The sequence below is a fragment of the Gossypium hirsutum genome, chromosome D01, assembly GCF_007990345.1.
Source record: "Gossypium hirsutum isolate 1008001.06 chromosome D01, Gossypium_hirsutum_v2.1, whole genome shotgun sequence".
NCBI lineage: Eukaryota > Viridiplantae > Streptophyta > Magnoliopsida > Malvales > Malvaceae > Gossypium > Gossypium hirsutum.
This window is the reverse complement of record NC_053437.1, coordinates 27850746-27870678: the sequence shown is the minus strand read 5'-3', so window position 1 is coordinate 27870678 and position 19933 is coordinate 27850746. Positions and strand designations below refer to the sequence as shown.

The 19933-nt window shown below is 34.7% G+C and overlaps 1 non-coding gene across 1 annotated transcript; it reads right to left on the bottom strand.

Moving 5' to 3' along the window:
- Positions 1 to 922: 922 nt before the first annotated feature.
- Positions 923 to 1029, bottom strand: LOC121214369 (small nucleolar RNA R71). The gene has a single exon (XR_005909952.1). It is a non-coding gene; the product is annotated as a small nucleolar RNA R71 (small nucleolar RNA).
- Between the last annotated feature and the right edge of the window lie 18904 nt (positions 1030 to 19933).

Sequence of the window (19933 nt, the reverse complement as noted above, 5' to 3'; positions counted from 1 at the left end):
GTGAAATATTTATTCTAGTCTATTCATGTTATGGTTGCTAAATCTTGTGTTCAATTTTTCTTCTACATTATGTATTATTATATTCACATTTTTATTTCGATCTCTCATAAAAATTATCTTTACTTGTTACTTTCCAAATTGTTTTCTAGTTAACTTTGTAAATTATCTGCACATTTAGTCCCTGTGGAGACGATAACTCTACTTACTACTTATTACTTACAACGGCTGTGTACACTTGTATGTAACCCTGATACAAGTTTTTGGTATCATTTTCGGGGACTATATTTTGTCATTATTTGTGAAGATAAATTGTTTTGCAATTTGGTTTATTTTTATTCTTTTTCATTATTCTTTTTATTATTTTGTGATTTTCACGGTTTATGAACATAGACCAAATTATCGATCTATTGCTAATTGGCCCAAAAATTGTACGTACTTTTAGAAAAAGAAGAGAGCGATTAGCCCAAATACAAGTTGAAGAAATGAATCAAGACCCAAGAGAAGACACAACTAGTAATACTTGTAATCCAATCCTTACTGCTGATGACAGAGATCGAGCTATTCGACAGTACGATGTGCCCTTATTTAGTGAGCTCAATCCAAGGATTATAAGACACAAAATTGAGGCCTCTCGATTTGAATTAAAGCCGATGATGTTCTTGATGTTGCAAACAGTGGGACAATTTAATGGGATGCCTACTAAAGACCCACATCTGCACCTTCTCTTATTTATGGAAGTAAACAATTTTTTTTCAAGCTAGTTTGAGTATCTAAAGATGCTTTAATATTGAAGCTATTCCCATATTCGTCGTGAGATTGAGCATAAGCATGGTTGAATTCCTTACTACCCAATTCTGTATCTATATGGCAAGAGTAGGTGGAACGCTTTCTGATGAAGTATTTTCCACCAAGTAAGAATGCTAAGCTCAAAAATGAAATTACTACATTTCAACAGTATAAAGATGAATTGTTATATGAGGCATGGGAACGATTCATGGAATCATTATGAAAATGCCCTCATCATAGAATTTCTCACTGCATCCAATTGGAGACTTTTTACAATGGTCTCAATGCTCACACAAGAATGGTGGTAGACGCTTCAACTAATAGATCTTTTCTTTCAAAGTCATACAATGAAGCATATGAGATCCTTGAAAGAATTTCAAGCAACAATTATTAGTGGTCGACCAATAGAGTACCCATAGGAAGAAGAGTGGTAGGAGTTCATGAAGTCGATGCTCTTACATCTTTAACTACTCAAGTATCGTTATGATTTCCATGCTTAAGAAATTGTTGCAATGCTAACATGACAAGTCACCAACCAAGTCAGTTTGAGAACATCTCATGTGTGTTATAACAGCCCGCCAGGTGGAGACTCAATACCAAGTTACTATTTGGCGTATAAGTTGGATAAGTCATTGGTAGAATTGATTAAGTAAAGTATTTGTTTTGGCGGGGTAGTATACTCTATAGGATCTTCCATTCGGTGTATTACAAATCTGGTGAACTCTATGAATCACCAAACTCTAGGGTTTGACAAACTCTTCTGTTAAGTATCCGCCCACCCTAGATGTTTTGGGCGAACTTGTCTAGTTTGCAATTTTAATAGATTTATTTCTATATTTACTACACATTATGATGACTTACTTAGTCATGATAGGGTTTAGTTAAGGCCTAGTTAGAACTGAACTAGAATACTGTAGATGACTAGACTTAAAACTTGTTAAGTACATTTAATCATGGGAATCAAAGGTGTCAGTGGAATAACCTGATTTTCTCATTAAACTTTATCTCCGTTGCAAGAGTATATAAGGATAGTGTTGGCCATCAGGAATTACCTTTACATCTTCTTCATCCCTGAATTAGTTTGTAAGTTTTTGAAAAGCCTTAGCATAGAAAGGTTCTTCGAGAGGGTTCACAGAGTTTAGTTAAAACCTGTAATTGTACAAGCTTAAGGGTAAACCCTTAGTTTATTATAGAAGAAATTAACATGTTTATAGTGTTGCATGCTTAGACCATGGACGTGTTCGTGAGGAAGGAAACTTCTTGATTCTGGGTTATTTGATACTGAATCTTGCATGCATGTTAAGTTTCTATAGTTTAATGATCTGATAGAAATGTTTATCTTTCTTTGAGCTAAAGAAACTAACGAAGGTCCCAAAAACAAGGGCAAATGACCTGCTGTGTAGATCACTGTATTAAAGTTTCTAGTGAGTTCCTTCTTACTTCCATGTGTTGTAAATTCCATTGTTATATATAAATGTTGTGTAAGGTAAGTAATCTTTCAACAATGTTTGAATGGTGTCTTTATTAGTAATGGTGATCCAGCGTCAACAATGTGAATTTAGTCCGTCTGTGCTATGAAGTAAACACCATCGTTCATGCTCAAGCCAGTACCACCAATATGTGATATGTGAGATGTGATGATTGTAAACTCTAAATTATATAGATTTTTTATACTTGTTTATGGAACCTTTTAACTTAAAAATTTATGTTAATACTAAGTATTTGATAGTTAATTGGGTGACTTTTGTTTACATTGAGATAATGGGCATGATTTAGTAAAGTATGCAATTTTATGCTTTTATGTATTAAATTTGTGCATAATTTAATTATTTCATGTGACATAATAATTTACTTAATTTAATTGTTGCAATGGGACGGTGGAGTTAATAAGTTGAGAAGCTTATTTTAACTATACATGGACACGAGCTCTATTTCACCTTAGTTGTAAGGCAAAGGCAAGCAAATTGGGTCCAGAGAAAGTCACTTTGATCCAGTTAAAGTTGATTTAATTGAAGAGCAAGCCTGACAATTAATTGGGTTACAAAATTGTCCAAGAAAGGGGGAAAGAAGCCCAATTCAGCAAAGGCATATGAGCAACCCAAAATCAGCTTTTTGAAGATTTATTCAAAGGTCCTTTCACTTGTAAAACAATTAAAAATTAGCTCCCAACAGTCACCCAAGAAACCATCCAACCCTTACTTGATTCATGCATAAAATGAAGCATGAATCAAGCAACCAACAACCTCCCCTCTCCATAATTCATGGCCGGGCAAGGAAAGGAGAAACCTAAGGGATATTCAACCTATTTTTAGTAAACTCCTTAGCCATTCCTCTACTATAAATATCATCCCTTACTTCCCATTCATGGATCATTGAATAATCCTTCAATCACTCACTTCACATTCTATCATCTTTCATTCCCCTTTCACGTATAAACCATCCATTTTCCCCTCAATTTAGCTAGCAATTCCTTGAGAAAATTCTCCCTTGGTGGGCCACCTTAAGGAGCATCTTGCGAAGTAGCAATTACAAGGATTGGAAGAAGCCACCGCAATCAATTTTTGGAGGATTGCCGAAATTATTTCAGAGTTTCTTCTTCCTTAATCTTTATTGTTGTTCAACATGTTTGCAATTTTCTTTGTTGGTTTTTCATTAAAAATGATAGCTTAATTTTGTTTAGTTAGAATGATTACATCCATTTGATAAAGTTCATTTGATTTATGTTTATGATGTTTTGTGCCTCAATAATTCATGCTTCTAATTAAAACCATGCATGTATTTCATTCATTAAAATGTGATTGAATGCATTAGAATTAGTTGATCGATCTTGACCAGAAGAAAAATTAATGGATGCAATTGTAACACCCTGAATTTTGGGCCTAGAAGAAATAGGTTTTGAACAAGGGAACTGTTAAGAGACTGTACATAAATATTTAGTTGTGCAAGGAAGTGACATAAATGAATGTATGCTTCAATGGTTAAGTGATTTAGGAGTGTTTGGAAGTGTCTAAGAAGTCAAGGGTTCAAGCCTTGGCTTATGCAAAATTTTTATTTTAAGTGAATAAAATCCTTGGATCTAGATAGTAGGTTCTTAAATTATTGTGGTTAAAATATGATACAAAGGAGTTGTTGTTCTAGTGGTAAGGGGCGTGTGGAGTTTACATGGGGTCTAAGGTTCGAGTGGTGGCGCATCAAAAAAGGAGTATTTATTTTGTTGCCTAATTCACGTGGGTGGTAGAGTTAGATTGAAATACTGCTAAATGGAGTTTGAACTGGTCATAGAGAGAATTGAGGGGGGATATTTGGAGAGATTTGGGGAGATTGTTGTTGTGGAGAGCTATATATCTCTCATTTGTTCCTTGTTCTTGATGGGAGATCAACGAGGTTTTCAAGGTTTTCGTCGCTTTCTACAACCTACATTGCTTCCATTCCTAACTGGTAGAGGTCAATGTTGATTGGCACATTGCCTGGGAACCAAGGGTGTGATGATCATTGTTTTTCGGAATAATAGTGTTCAGAACAAAGGGAATTTATAAATCGCATCAGGTGTGTAACCACCCCACTATAACTATAGAACGAAAAAAGCCGAAATATGGCGTTGAGACCACACAAGTGTGTAATCGCTCATGTGGAAAGCCAAACCTACGAATCATAGGCGATAAACGGTAGAGGCCTCCATGAGCATTTCCATGGGCTTAGGCCGTAATGGGCCACGTTGGGCCGAAATGGGCCGTGTAGGCTCAATGGGCTCGTGGGCCCCACACGTTTGAAATCCACGATTTGTGGCAAGTACTGGACTGGGCTAGGTAGATCTCATAGCTGTGGCGAAATTTGGACTGAACGGGCCGCACGAGCGTGTGGGCCCACTTAGGTCGAGTAATGGGCCTTGGGCCGATTTACACTGTTATGATCATTTAGGTTACCTGAGTCGCTCGAGGCGACTGAAGACCTTTTGAGAGGTCAATAAATGACCGAAATACCCCTATAGGGTAAATTGACCGAAATACCATAGGGTAAAATGACTGAAATACCCCTATAGGGTAAATTGACTGAAATACCCTCATAGGGTTAAATGATTGAAATACCCCCATAGGGTAAAATGACCGAAATACCCCCATAGGGTAGAATGACCGAAATACCCTCATAGGGTAAAATGACTGTTATACCCCTAGGAGATAAAATGATTGTTATGGCCTTATGTTATGTATGACTAAATAGCTCTATGATATGTATGACTATAATTGAGAATGACATTTTGCATACATGTATGATATTATGTCACGACATGTTGCATGGGGTTGGGTTGTTATATTTGGAGGAAGTGTACTGTACTGATAAGGCCGCATGGGTCGTCCAAGAAGACTGTGGACCTATTGGTGGCTTTGCCACATATACTGTTACTGGCAGTTTTGCTGTGATACTATTACTGGCAGCTTTGCTGCGATATTGGTGTGTTGGCTAGGTGGGTCGATTTTATCCCCACATGGTGTGTTGGTGGTACGAAGTGGTGTCTTGGCCAGATTGGGATAGGTTGCATTATTGCACTGCATTGTTACTATATTGAGCTAAGGCCCACACTGATTCTATATTGGACTAAGGCCCACACTAATTCTGTATTGGGCTAAGGCCCATATTGTTACTGTATTGAGCTAGGGCCCACACTATACTATTACTGAATAGGGCTCAGGCCCAGACTGTTACTGCATGTTATATGCTGACTGTTTTGTAGAGGATTACACACTGAGTTTTTGTAAACTCACCCTCTCCTTTTAACTGTGCAGGTAATCCTCTGTCTTAGGTGATTCGGTGCTGCGAGGGACTCGGAGGTGGCCACACTACTGCAGCTACTTATTACTAGTTTTTATTTAAATTTAAAGTTTGTGTTGGGTTTGTTCATGTAATAAGGGTCTTTTAAGTTTGTTTAAGTTTTTAATTGGGCTTTTGCTTATTTACTTTAAATTTCTAGTTTAGGGAAGACGAATTTTCAAAATAATAACTGTTTTCAAAGTCACGAACTTTAAACGATTGGATTTTTCAAATGCTTCCGCATTTTAAAAACAACTATTATAACAGTAGTAGATAATAAGGAAAACATTTTAACTAGATGATTGTTAAATAATACTAAAGAGGTTTTAAGCTTAGAAACGTTTTTTTCCCAACAAGACAAATTTGCAAATGACACTTCAATGTGACACGCCAAATTCGGCCATAATGTCTAGGCCGGGTTTGAGGTATTACAGCAATAATTGGAAGGTGTATTCTTAATGTAGATCTTGATCTAATTAAATTAAAGGCTCGTAATAACTTAAGAGAACTCTATTACCTTGCATAACTTTTAGGGTTGTTTGATAAAATTATTTCAAACTTGATCCGTCCCTGTTACTTCACATAAACTCTAAGAAACTCTTAGATACATATGATCATGGTAGTATGCATGTTTTTCTAAGTAAAAGATTCCAAAATGACTTAGTATTGGTTTCAAAGTTAATGAAAGATCGAGTTGCCATGAAACATTTTTTGGAACATTGTGAACATGATGAAAATGAACCAAGTCAAATGTTGTAATTATTCTAGCCTATTCATGCTATTGTTGTTAAAGCTTGCAAATTCGCTACTAAACTCTCCTCATACATTTTAATTATTCATCACATTTAGGTTAATTTTGCATTTCAAATAATTTACAATCTAGTTATTCAATTTTACATCAAACACTTGAAATTATTGTGTTTTTCTCACCAATTTGTAATATTTAATTTTACAATTATTTGATTAACATATGTAGCCTCTGTGGAGACGATAACTCTTATACTTACTTATTACTTGATAACGACTGTGTATACTTGCACAAACCGCAGCGCTACAATGATGAAGAAGGGGATTATGTTTATAATGTCTCCGGTAGATCGGCTATATTGCAAATCAAATTGGAAGATCACGAGAAAACATACTTGGATGAACCAAAATGATTTGGGGAGTTAAGAGGGAGTATGTATACAAATATGACTATCTGATATGCTTCTGATTCAAAAATCTAGGTACGAGGCCAGAATAAGGATGGGTTGTATGTGTCGTGTTAAGTTGGCGGATAGTAACCACCCATAAGTTATGTGAGTTGGCATATCGAGTCTGCTTGTATTCCATGAACGCCATCAAGCATATTATGATCATACGATTCAAACCCTTCTGAAAGGTTTGGTGCTATTTGGAGTACTACTATGAATGGCTTATATCTGCTCTCTTTATCTTTGGAACTCACTAAGTTTGTATGAACTTACTCTGTTACCTTTTCTTTCTCAAGCGTGCTAATTGAAGGAACAAATTTTGTTGGAGGGACTATGCCAGAGAATTGTCGATTGTGAGCCATCTTATTTGTTTTGTATCATACATGACCTTCTGGGGGTGGCATGTAATTATATTTTGAAATCACCTTGTTTAAATATCTACTACTTTTTTCTAGATAACATTTTATGAGAATCTTAACAAACTTCTGATGCTTGTATTTAGTCTAATATATCTGGTTCTATGAGATAGCCTTTTTGGACATATACGCCAAATGATTTTAAATGTTGTTTAAACCACCAATGATGTACATTGAAACTATTGTATGGAAATAATGTGTCTTATGTTATATATTTTTTAAACCTATAAATCGTATAAGGCTTCTACCATGTGTTGTTTTAAAAAAACATTTTCCATGTGTATTATTGGTTAGATTGTTTTGTTTTATTATTAGAGTTCATACCCAGTCCTTAATTTTTATTTTGTAAAATTTGACCATTATTTGTTAAATTTGTATGTGTTCAGTTTTGGCTTCTCTACTCGGATTCTACAATTGGGTCAGGTAGGGAGTGTTACATGTGTACTATGGAGATGGTCATATGTTTGAGAATTGTCCATCAAACCCAGAATCTATTAACTATGTAGGAAACCAACATCAAAATAGGAATGGTCCAGGTCCACAATCAAATTATTACAACCCTTTATGGAAAAATCATCAAAATTTCTCCTAGAGTAATAAAAGGACTGGTCCAGGTAATTCCTATATGCCTTCACGATCAAATCATTTTCCAGGTTTTTCTCAACAAACGCAGAAACCTCAGCCAGCCAAGTCTTCAAGTAGTCTGGAGAACTTATTGAAAGCATATATGGCAAAGAACGATGAATCGCTAAGAAATCTAGAGAACCAAATGGGATAGCTAGCCAACGAGCTAAGACGTAGACCCCAAGGTGCTTTGCCAAATGATATGGAGAATCCAAGAAGTACATGCAAAAAGCAGTGTAAAACTATCACTTTGAGGAGCAAAAATATTTTGGAAACAAAATTTTTTGAATCTAAAAATGAGCCTATTATTGTCCACAATCAGAAGGAAGTTCAACCAGAAATTGAAACTCCTATAGTGCAGAATCCTACCCCATGACCCCTATTGAAGCAAAACTACATCAAAGTAGTGGAACGATGGAAATGTGCAAGTATACACAATCGTTAACAAGTAATAAAGTGACAAGTAAATGTCAATTTATCGTTCCCACAAGGACTGTGAAAGAAAAATATTTATGAAATGCAATTTTAAACAATTTGGTGAAGGAAAAATATGTTGACTTGAAGAAGTGATTTAAAAACTAAAAATTAATTAAGTAACTAAACTAAGAAAAATAAAAAGTAAAAATTCCAATACACGATTTCTAAAAACGAGTTTAATCAATATGACATAAATTTGTTAGATCAATTAAATTCCTTAACATAGAATTACTAAACTCATGTTCATGTTGTTATGAATATTTTCATGGCAACTTGGTATTTTGTTAACTAATACACATACATACTTACTAAACCAATTAATCTCTTGAACATATTCCAATGTCAATTCAAACAATTAATCAATTTTCATAAGCAAGTATTCGATTAAGTGAAGTAACAACATATTCCTACATTAAAACAATTTAATCACAATATTCTTGCAAGTTATGCAAGGCTAATGTACCATTTAATTCGTCGCTAATTTAACCTTCAACTATCTTAGAAGATTAAACGTGCACCAATTAAATACTATGTCCACTAATTACAATTTCAATATGATTAATAATTAATTCATTCGTTACCTTACAATTATAATGCAAGTATAACCTAAGCATGGTTTTATTTAATTAAACAATCTACCAATGCCTAATAACAACACAAACATGATTTTAATAATTTAAGCGAATAGAATGCAATCAATCTAACACAAATTAAATTCAAGCCATTTTAATTAAATTAAGAATATAAACACAACAAATATTCATGTTCAAAATCACAACATAAACAAGAAAAATTAAAGAGAAATGAACTAGGAAACAAATCTCAGTGTTTCTTCGAAGCCAGACTAGTGTGCTCCTCTTATTCTCCACTCGTTCAGTCGATTCAAGGCCTTCACCAACACTTGAATGTTGCTACTCCAAGGGGGATGCAATCTCTCTTTCAAGAGTGGAAATCGACAAGGGAAGGGGACAAAGGAAATGGGAAAAATAAAGGAAATGGAAGAGAGAAATGAAGATATATGTGTGAAATTAGTTCTGTGAAATTAGGAAGGGAAGAGGGGTATTTATAGGTGAGAATGGATTCTAAAAGTAGCAAATAAATATCAGCCACTACCTCTCCCTTGGCCGGCCATGCTTTGAGCAAGGGTTGTTTGCTTCAAACTTGCTATTTTTAGCTTGGGTTAAAAATGCATGGAAAGAGGAGGGGTTTGAACAGAATTAAGGGAAATTTCAAGGTTTGTTTTTCAATTATTAAAAATAAGCTGATTGGGTTAGCTATACGGACGGTTTTGGGCTACCCAATCCTTGCTGGATTAGTCCTCTTCACGTAGCACAATTGGGTCACTTTCTCTTCTTCAAGCTTATAATTAATTTTTAACCCAATTAATGTTGGATAAAAATTAAATATAAAGTATTTCCAATAAATATTTTTGGACCGTCCATGGCTGGAAAATTAATTAGTCATGCTCTTGATTCACTTGATGCAAGAATGGCCCCAATGGTTCTAGCCTCTTGAGGTGACTATCGAGCCGATTTTCACCCTTTGAGAAAAAATGTTGAAAATAAATCTAATTTGCATAAACTTATTATAAAAATAATTAAAATTCAATATATTAATAATTTTAGTGAAAATTAATTATTTTATAATTAAAGTATGAATTTTGATAGAAATTACTACGAAAATGCATGAATTAGAGCTCAAAAGGTGCTGAAAAAGTCTATATATTTTTGTGTTTCCACATCCCCCAAAATTAATTCATTACTCATCCTGAGAAATGCACAAATTGTAAAAGGAGTTACTTGAGATAACCTTTGAAAATTTTCTTCAGAAAACATTCCTCCCATAATTATGAGTTTAGTGTAATCATGCTCACGAAGAAGAATTTTGAAATTATGCACCTCAAGTAGGCATATTGTTCAAATTATTCTCTATTATTATCATGATAGCAAGAATAGATTATATGTTTTCTCAATAAAGATATTCTAAATTCTTACCAATTAATTTTTATTCCCTTATTTAAGACTAAATTGCAATCACTAAGTTTAATTTATGCATTCATATGTTGAACTTAGCAATTTCTCTCCACTAATGTAGGCATCATAGAAATTTGAATCAATAGGTCTTTTAAATACGTTATAACGTGGCTAGGCTAAGGGTAGGTAAAAGATAGATAAATTGAAGCTAAAAATCCTAGACTCAGCTTGCATCGAACATTCGGAATAAATACCTTCAAATTCACCAACTCATTTTGCATTTGAGTTCACACATGCTCTTTGTACATCTATTTCTTTTAAGTGCATATGCTCCTTCTTTTCTTTCCTTTTTTTTTTTACTTCTTCTTCTTCTTCTTCTTCTTCTTCTTCTTCTTTTGGAGCATATTACTATATCTACTTTTTTTTTTGAACATTTGATACTTTTTCAACTCCCCCAAACTTATTTTCAAAGAATATTCTAGATAGACTGAGTCTAGTGTTTAGGACTCTTTAGAAAAAATTATGAAAGAAATGATGGCTTAATATTGTGATAGTTCAAATAGAACCAGGCCATATAGTCTCAAAGTTGGGTTTCAAGGGATAAATATTCGTTGAGGTTGGCTTGAAAAGCTCAAACGATCCAAACAAAAGTTTGCCTAAGTCTTTTTTAAAATTCCATGCTGCCTAAAATTTTGCATCAAGAAATTACTAAGTCAATTCTAGAGACTTAAACATTCATGCATGCCTAGCTCTCCTAAGGAATTAAAAATTTTATGATATGACTTGCAAACTTTATTAAGAGTACATTTATGTCATAGTTTAGCTAACATAGCAATTATTGAGATAATAGAACTTTATTTATACTAAATTTTAGCATAATTAATAAAAATTCAAAATTTTGAACAACATATAACTTAATCAGAATTATAAGAAAAATGTATTCTAAAAAAGAAAAAAACAATTTCAATTTTTGGTCCCCCTACTTAAAATGAATAATGTCCCCATTCTTAAAAATAATAGAAAGAATGAAAATATAGAAGTGAATAGATACTGTAAACCAAGTAAGACCTAAGGAAAAGGAGGTGAGTCAAGTTTGACTGCTTAAATACCAAGCTTTTCCAAAGCAAATTCAATCTTAGATATGTACAGATCTATTTCCACACTTCTTATTTTTCCATTTTTTCAATTTTATTGATGATTTCCACCTTTTATTTTATTATGCAAGAAATAAAAATATCTTAAAGAATATAAATCTAAAAACTTAAAATATCCTAAGAAATAAAATAAAATAAAAGTAAAGACAAGATCCCCCCCTTTTTATTTATTTGCAGACCCCTCAGAATTCAACCTATCTTTTGCTTCATCGTCCTTGGTTTTGCTTGAATCACCTCATTCCTTCTTCAACATTAGATACCATGGATTGAATATAAAGTCTGGAAATTTAGGCACAAAAACAAATGGGTTGTGAAAGATTTTCTTAAAAACATTTAGTCATCCTGTATTTTTTAGTATCTCCAATAAGATTGTTGCTGCCACTGCTTATGTTGCATAATAGCCTTTATAGCTGACTATTCACTTCGTGGAATGGTGCTAGACGAAGGGACTCTTTGTGTCAGAGTTAGAAATTATGTTAAGGGTGGTTTCTATTTTGGGCAGCTAGGTGAGTAGTCGATGGTAAGGCTTAGAGTTCGAGGGGTGGCAGTTTTAAGGATAGTTTATGGCTTTGAAAGAAGGTGTTAGAGGTGGTGATTTAGGGAGTAAAGGGCTACAACATTAAGGGGTTAAGAGAGATGCACTATAGGGCTACTTGGTAGTGGCGGTGGAGTAAGATAAGGGATACTAGTTTGTGAGAAAAAAGGTTGAATATTTCCCTTCATAGTAATGTCTTAAGCCTAATGGCATCTCCTTTCTGGATCCTAAGCTCCTATAATTAAATTAACTCTCAGGAAAGACTAGAAGGGTTACAGATGGTCCCACTTAAGTCCCAATCTCCTAGACAGAATTTTAGTACATGTAATGACCCAAAGAAAATTTTATCTAAGTCTGCCATTTTATTTAAATGAAAAAAACTAAAAATATAAAATAACGATAGTGAAAGTGAACAAAACTCCCTCCATTTTATTCAAAATCATCACTAATCGAGACAGTGTCAAAGGGCCATCTATCATACCAACCATACTCATTTAGGAAGTAATCATACCCTTGCCAAGCAAATTTGTCCAACATTTGTTTTGGGAAAAAAATTGGAAATGATATTTTGTGTTGCCATGTTTTAACTTCCTGTAATCCATGCAAATCCTTCAACTTGTGACTCGAATATCTGTACTAATCCATCTGGTACCCTTCTTGTGGTTTTCCAAAACCACAAGTGACTTTTCTTCTTGATTCTTGCTAAACTTAACTGAAATCATGATAGGTAAAGTAGAAGATAGAGTAAAATAATCATATTTCAAATGAAGAGGCAAAATCTTCAATTTCAACTCATTTGGCTCTTCAATCAACGCTTTTGGTTGTGTGTACTCCCGAGATAATAACTCTAATAATTCTAGTGGAACTTCCTGAGTGAATCCCTTTGTTTTAGATTCTAACAAAGCCAAACATTCCTCGTCTTCATCATCACTTGACGAATCCTCTAGCAGAATACATTCTAACAGATCACCTAGAAAATGAGCTCTAATTCTTTAGAAGCCAGGGATTCCATCTTGGAAATAGTAAAGCAGTCTTCAACTACATCTAGGGATTTATCATCATTGAAGTCATTAAAAGTCTCCTCGTCATAAGAAATTTCTTTCAACTAAGTATCTTGTTGCTACTTTTGGAATCATTGAGGATATGGCAGTGGTCGAATCTTATCTTTAACCGGAGCCAGTCGACACTCAAGACTCAGAGGAAGTTCAACCAATTACTTAAATTCTAGTTTCACCGGAAATTGTATCTGAAAAATTCGACAAGGTAACTTTTGAACCAGCTAATTCTGATCAACTAATAACTCCGTTAGATGCAGAATTGCCACAGAAAATTAATCAACCAGTTCCAGTAAAGAAACCTCTACCACCCTACCCTCAAAGACTTTAGAAGCAGAAGTAGGAAATTCAATTCAAGAAGTTTCTAGATGCACACAAGCAGCTTCATATCAACATCCCGTTGGTTGAAGCCCTTGAACAAATTCTGAACTACGTCAAATTCATGAAGGATATCCTGTCTAAAAAATGAAGGCTTGGAGGATTTAAGATAGTAGCCCTAACGAAGGAATGCAGTGCATATCTTCAAGACAAACTACCCCCAAAATTGAAAGATCCTGGATGTTTTACCATACCTTGCAATATTTGACAACATATTGTGGTAAGGCACTGTGACTTGGGTGCAAGTATCAACTTGATGCCCATGTCAATATTTAGGAAGTTGGGGATAGGTAAAGTTAGACCAACTACGGTTACACTTCAATTAGCAGATCAATCCTTAGCACATCCTGAAGGAAAATTCAAGGACGTATTGGTACTTGTAGACAAGTTTATCTTTCCTACTGACTTTGTGATTCTAGACTTTGAAGCAGACAAAGAGGTGTCAATCATCCTAGGAAGACCATTCTTAGCAACCGGAACGACCCTTATTGATGTGCAGAAGGGCGAGCTTACTATGTATGTTCAGGATGATCAGGTAGTCTTTAAGCCCATGCGATTTCCTGACACAATTAATGATTATTCTGTAGTGTCCGATTTAGAGGATTTAATCATGGAGAAGGAACTCAATTATGTTGAGGACCCATTGGAACAAATTTTGACTTCAGATCCTCCAAATGATGAATAGGAGGATGAATACTTAGCTTTGTTAGAAGCTAATCAAAGGGGATTTAATCTACAATCCCGCTGTGAACCTTTGGAGTTAGAGAAAAGGGATTATGCCCAACCAAAAGCATCAATCGAGGAGCCACCTAAATTAGAACTAAAGGTACTTCCCTCACATTTAAAATATATTTATTTAGGTAACTCTTCTACTATACCTGTGATTGTTTCAGTAAAATTAACTATTGAGCAAGAAGAGAAACTCATCCTGGTGTTGAAACAATTCAAGAAGGTTATCAGATGGACCATAGCTGATATTCATGGAATTAGTCCATCTGTATGCATGCACAAGATTATCTTAGAAGATAGCGAAAAAGGGACGATTGATGGACAACAAAGACTTGACCCCATCATGAAGGACATAGTCAAGAACGAAATCATCAAGTGGTTAGATGTGGGTATAATTTACCCCATCTCAAATAGTTCTTGGGTAAGTCTGATCCAGTGTGTGCCAAGGAAATGAAGTATCAAAGTCATTGAAAATGAAAAAAATGAGTTGATACCGACTAGAATGGTTACAGGATGAAGAATTTGCATTGATTACCGGAAGCTGAACAAGGAAACTAGGAAAGATCACTTTCCTTTATCGTTTTTAACCAGATGCAAGATAGACTCGCAGGGCAAGACTATTACTATTTTCTCGATAGATACTCGGGGTATAATCAGATTACAGTAGCACTGTAAGATCAGCACAAGATAACATTCACCTACCCGTGTGGTACATTTGTATTAAGGCGCATGCCATTCGGTTAATGTAATGCACCTGCTACATTTCAAATATGTATGATGTCTATTTTTACTGACATGGTTGAGAAATATTTGGAAGTTCTTATGGATGATTTTTTAGTATTCGAAGATACATATGATGATTGCCTAGCCAATCTAGCCAAGGTACTAAGGCGATGTGAAGAAACAAACCTTGCACTTAACTGGGAAAAGTGTCATTTCATGGTATGAAAAGGTATTGTTCTAGGGCATCGGATAACAAGACATGGGATCGAGGTAGATAAAACAAAGGTAGATGTTATTGAGAAACTCCCACCTCCAATATCTGTAAAGGGTGTTAGGAGCTTTTTGGGCCATGTCGGTTTCTATCGAAGATTCATCATGGACTTCTCCAAAGTTGCTAAACCCTTATCCAAATTATTAGAGAAGGACACAGCGTTTAAATTTGATGAGGAGTGCTTAAGAGCTTTCAACGATTTGAATAGTCAGTTAGTCTCGGCACCCATAATAGTCACACCAGATTGGGATTTGCCATCTGAATTGATTGTGACGCAAGTGACTTCACGATCAGAGTTATCATGGGTCAGCGAAGGAACAAATTTTTTCATCCCATCTACTATGTGAGTCGGACTCTGACGGGAGCTCAACTAAATTACACGATAACAGAAAAAAAGTTACTTGCTATTGTGTTTGTTTTTGACAAGTTTCAATCTTATTTTATTGGTACCAAAGTGACTGTTTATACGGACCATTCGGCAATTAAGCATTTACTTGCCAAGAAAGACGCTAAGCCGAGACTGATCCGATGGGTACTTCTACTTCAAGAGTTCAATCTAGAAATTCAAGATCGAAAGGGTGTAGAAAACCAAGTAGCAGACCACTTGTCCAGATTGGAGCCGCAAGAAGGGAACTCTCCTCTTATACCAATTCGAGAGACGTTTCCAGATTAACACATACTAAAGGTAAATCATGTCCATAATACCCATTAGTTTGCTGATATTGCTAACTTTTTAGCTTGTGGTTTCATGCCGATTGATAAGACGTATCATCAAAAGAAAAAGTTTCTTCACGATGTGAAGTACTATTTCTGGGAAGAACCGTATTTGTTTAAAAAGTGTGCAGATCAAATGATCAGGAGATGTGTGGCAGAAGATGAAGTACATAATATTTTATACCATTGTCACTCAGCTCCGAGTGGGGGACACTTTGGAGGTACACGTACTGTAGCCAAGGTATTGCAAGTTGGATTCTTTTGGCCATCACTATTTAAAGATGCATATGCTTATATAAAGAGTTGTGAATGATGTCAAAGGGACGGAAATGTCACCAACAGAAATGAGATGCCTCAAACAAATATCATTGAGGTAGAATTATTCAATTTTTGGGGTGTTGACTTTCTCGGTCCTTTCCCTCCATCTTTTGGTCACAAGTACATATTAGTAGCAGTAGCCTATGTGTCTAAGTAGGTTGAGTCAGAGGCATATCTGACAAACGATGCCAAGTTTGTAATAATTTTTTTTACAGAAACATGTGTTCACAAGGTTTGGAACCCCAAGAGCCATCATCAGTGATGAAGGGTCTCATATTGTGAACAAGGGTTGAAATGGTTATTAGATAAACATGGATCGAAATACAAGGTCGCTACAGCTTACCATCCGGAAATGAATGGGCAAGCTGAACTGGCAAACAAGAAGATCAAAAGCATACTTGAGAAGGTAGTTTGCCCGAACCGACAAGATTGGTCCAAAAGTCTGGATGATGCTTTATGGGCTTACAGGATAGCATACAAAACACCTTTAGAGATGTCACCCTATAGGTTAGTCTTTGGGAAAGCCTGCCATCTACCTTGGAGTTAGAACAAAAAGCATATTGGGCTCTCCAATGACTCAACTTGGATCTTAAAAGGGCCAAAAAGAAACGGATGCTTCAACTTAATGAGTTAGAAGAATTTCGAATGTCTTCATACAAGAATGCCAAATTACTTAAGGAGAGACTCAAGAAATGGCATGACAAGCACATTCGAGTTCGAGGATTTGAAGCAGGTCAGCTAGCCTTGTTATTCAATTCTAGATTAAGGTTATTTCCAGGTAAGTTAAAATCACGTTGGTCCAGTCCATTTATGATTCATCAAGTCTATCCTTACGAAGTTGTTGAACTTCAAGGTAAGGGAGGTAATTTTCGAGTTAATGCTCAACGCTTGAAACATTACTGGGGAGAAAAACTGAACAAAATCAAATTCGTTCATTTTATCATATATTTAATTTTTCTTGTTCTTCTGTTTGAGCAAATGATTTAAGGTATATTTTCGGGATTAGTATGTTTAAATAAATTCTGTCTAGGAGATTGGAACTTAAGCGGGACTGCTTGTGACCTCTCCAATCTTTCCTAGAAATTGATTTTAACATAATTTCCCAAGAAATTATTCCCTAAATTACAAAATAAATTTTTCGTTTTTCAAATAAAAAGGTCAATTTTGATCCAAGTTTTATGTTACAACTCAATTTTGAATTTTCATTAAGTTTAGGAACTTAATTGAATTATTTTTAAAAATTTGGTTGCTCTTTTTGTAAATATTAAACATTAGATGCCTCTTTTGTAAATATTTTCAAAAAGCATCTAGAATAAATATTTTTAGTTCAATAAAAAAGAAAAAAGAAAAGTTGATAATTATTAATATGTAATTATATCCATTATAATATATTTTAATTATTATCAGCTTTATTTAGAGTTAGGGTTAGTTTTAATTTAATCATATTTTATTCGATAATTGTTTATCTTAATAAATTAATAGCAAATAATAATTTAATATTCATTAAATTAATTATTAATTGTTATTTACTTTCAGTAGAATTAGAACTTAGAATTTTTAAGAATTCTACTCTAGCTCCTATCCCTTTCACTATAAATTCCACCTATCTATTCTTATTTTTTTCATTCGTACACCATTCCCTCCAAAAACACCAAAACCCTTAAGTGTTGAAACCTCCTAACAATTCCCTAGCCACAGTATTGCCCAGCTGATCGATCAGCAGCACCCCGCGCACGCCCACACCAAGTTTGCTCAATGATCTGCACGCTGCTCACATCCATCCCTTGCTGCATGCTGCTGCCTTTCATACTCGAGTGGCACACCACCTTTTCACCCATTCTTAGCCAAAAACACCTCAACGTATTTTAATTTTCCATCTTTTGATTCAAAATTATTTTTCTTAAGAGCTCTTACTTTTTACAAAAAAATATGGTAAGACCAATTTTTCTCCTAAATTTTAATTTTATTATCTAATTTTTCTATTTATTGAATTATTAATATTTTATAAATTTTTAAGAAAATAATTGTTACCATTTTATGATCAGGTTAATCATGCCTCGCAAGAGAACTTGTGCATCTGCCTAAATTGACGAATCACAAAACAAGTTCCACTGTGAAGAAGTCAAAGCAAGCTATGAGAGTATCTTCAAGAATCAACAGATGCATCCAGAGAAAGGTTTCACATTGAAAGAAAGCAACTGTATTGGTTTTATGGCGCGTATTCGTCAGGTTGCTGAAACTCTTAATTGGGAGTTGTTTTGTGAGAAGTGACCTAGTGTGGATGAGGAGTTAGTGCGCGAATACTATGTGAATTTAACCTCAAGCGAGTTGATGGAAGTTCTAGTTCACGGAATCAAGGTACCAATAACTTCAAACGCTATTAATGAGTTCTTTGAATTGCCTGATTTTGAAAACAACGAATATTCCTCCTTGATGAGCAATATAGAGCCTAAAAATTTGCAAGAAATTCTCGAGGAACTTACAGTTTCAGGTTCTAAGTGGACTGTGTCAAAGCAAGGAATCCACACTTCTCGAAGAGAATATTTGACACCAATCGCAAAGGTATGGTTCTACTTCATCCGATTCAATCTTATGGCTAGATCACATGGGACTACAATCTCATTAGAGCGAATGGTCTTATTATACTCAATTTTAATAGATTTGTGCTTGAAAGTTAAAATTCTTACAAACGTAAAGAAGACAGGCTATTTCCAGGGCACAATCATAGATTGGGACCTCTATCGAATAGCTGGATACTCTGTACTACAGTAACGAGTTGAAGAAAGTGAGGATTTCGAGAAAAAAGAAGAAGAAGATCCCTCAGAGATCGAGCTAGTGCAATCGACTAAAGTCCCTAATAAGGTGGAACCAATGGAACCAGAAGCTGAACCTGATAACAAGACTTTAATGTTCAGAGCTCAATCGCCTCGTCTAGATCTTCGAGATGAGCAGTCAAAGTTGATGGACATAATGCAACATATGCAGTGGCAGCAACAAGCTTGTTGGAAATACTCATAAATAAGGGATGACTCGATGAGAAGTGCTCTTATGAAAATTTACAATGACCCATTTATTTTTGTGCCTGAGTTTCCAAATTACATATTTGAACCATGGAGCCCATTATCGAAAAAGGAGCGAAGCGATTCATGCAACGACAATAATGATGGAGCAAAAGATGAATCGAATTTGAAAGGATCTGCAAATAAATAAATAGGGGATCTCGACTTCATTTTATTTCTATTCTTAGGTTATTTTAGGATAAAGTTAATTAGGAATTTTTGCAAAATAAAACAAGAGATGGAAATCATTAATAAAATTGATCAAGTCGCGAAATATAAAGTGTGGAAATAGATATATACATGTATAGGATTGGATTTAGAAAGAGCTTGGTACTTAAGCAGTTAATTTGACTCACATCCTCTTTTCTAGAATCCTACCTAGTGTATAGTATCTATTCACTTTAAACAATGAGAACATTGTTCATTTTAAGTAGGGGGACCGAAAAATTGAAATTATTTCCACTCAGAATAAATAGTTCTTTTAATTATGATTAGGATATATTTTGTTCAATAATTTGAAATTTTGTTAAGTATGCTAAATTTTGGTATAAATAAAGCTCTATTATTTCAATAAATTGTTATGTTAGCTGAATAATGATATAAATGTATTTTTAATAAAGCGTGCAAATCGTACCATAAAATTTTTAGTTCCTTAAGAAAGGGGCATGCATGAAAGTTTAAGTCTCTAGAATTGACTTAGTAGTTTCTTGAGGCGAAAT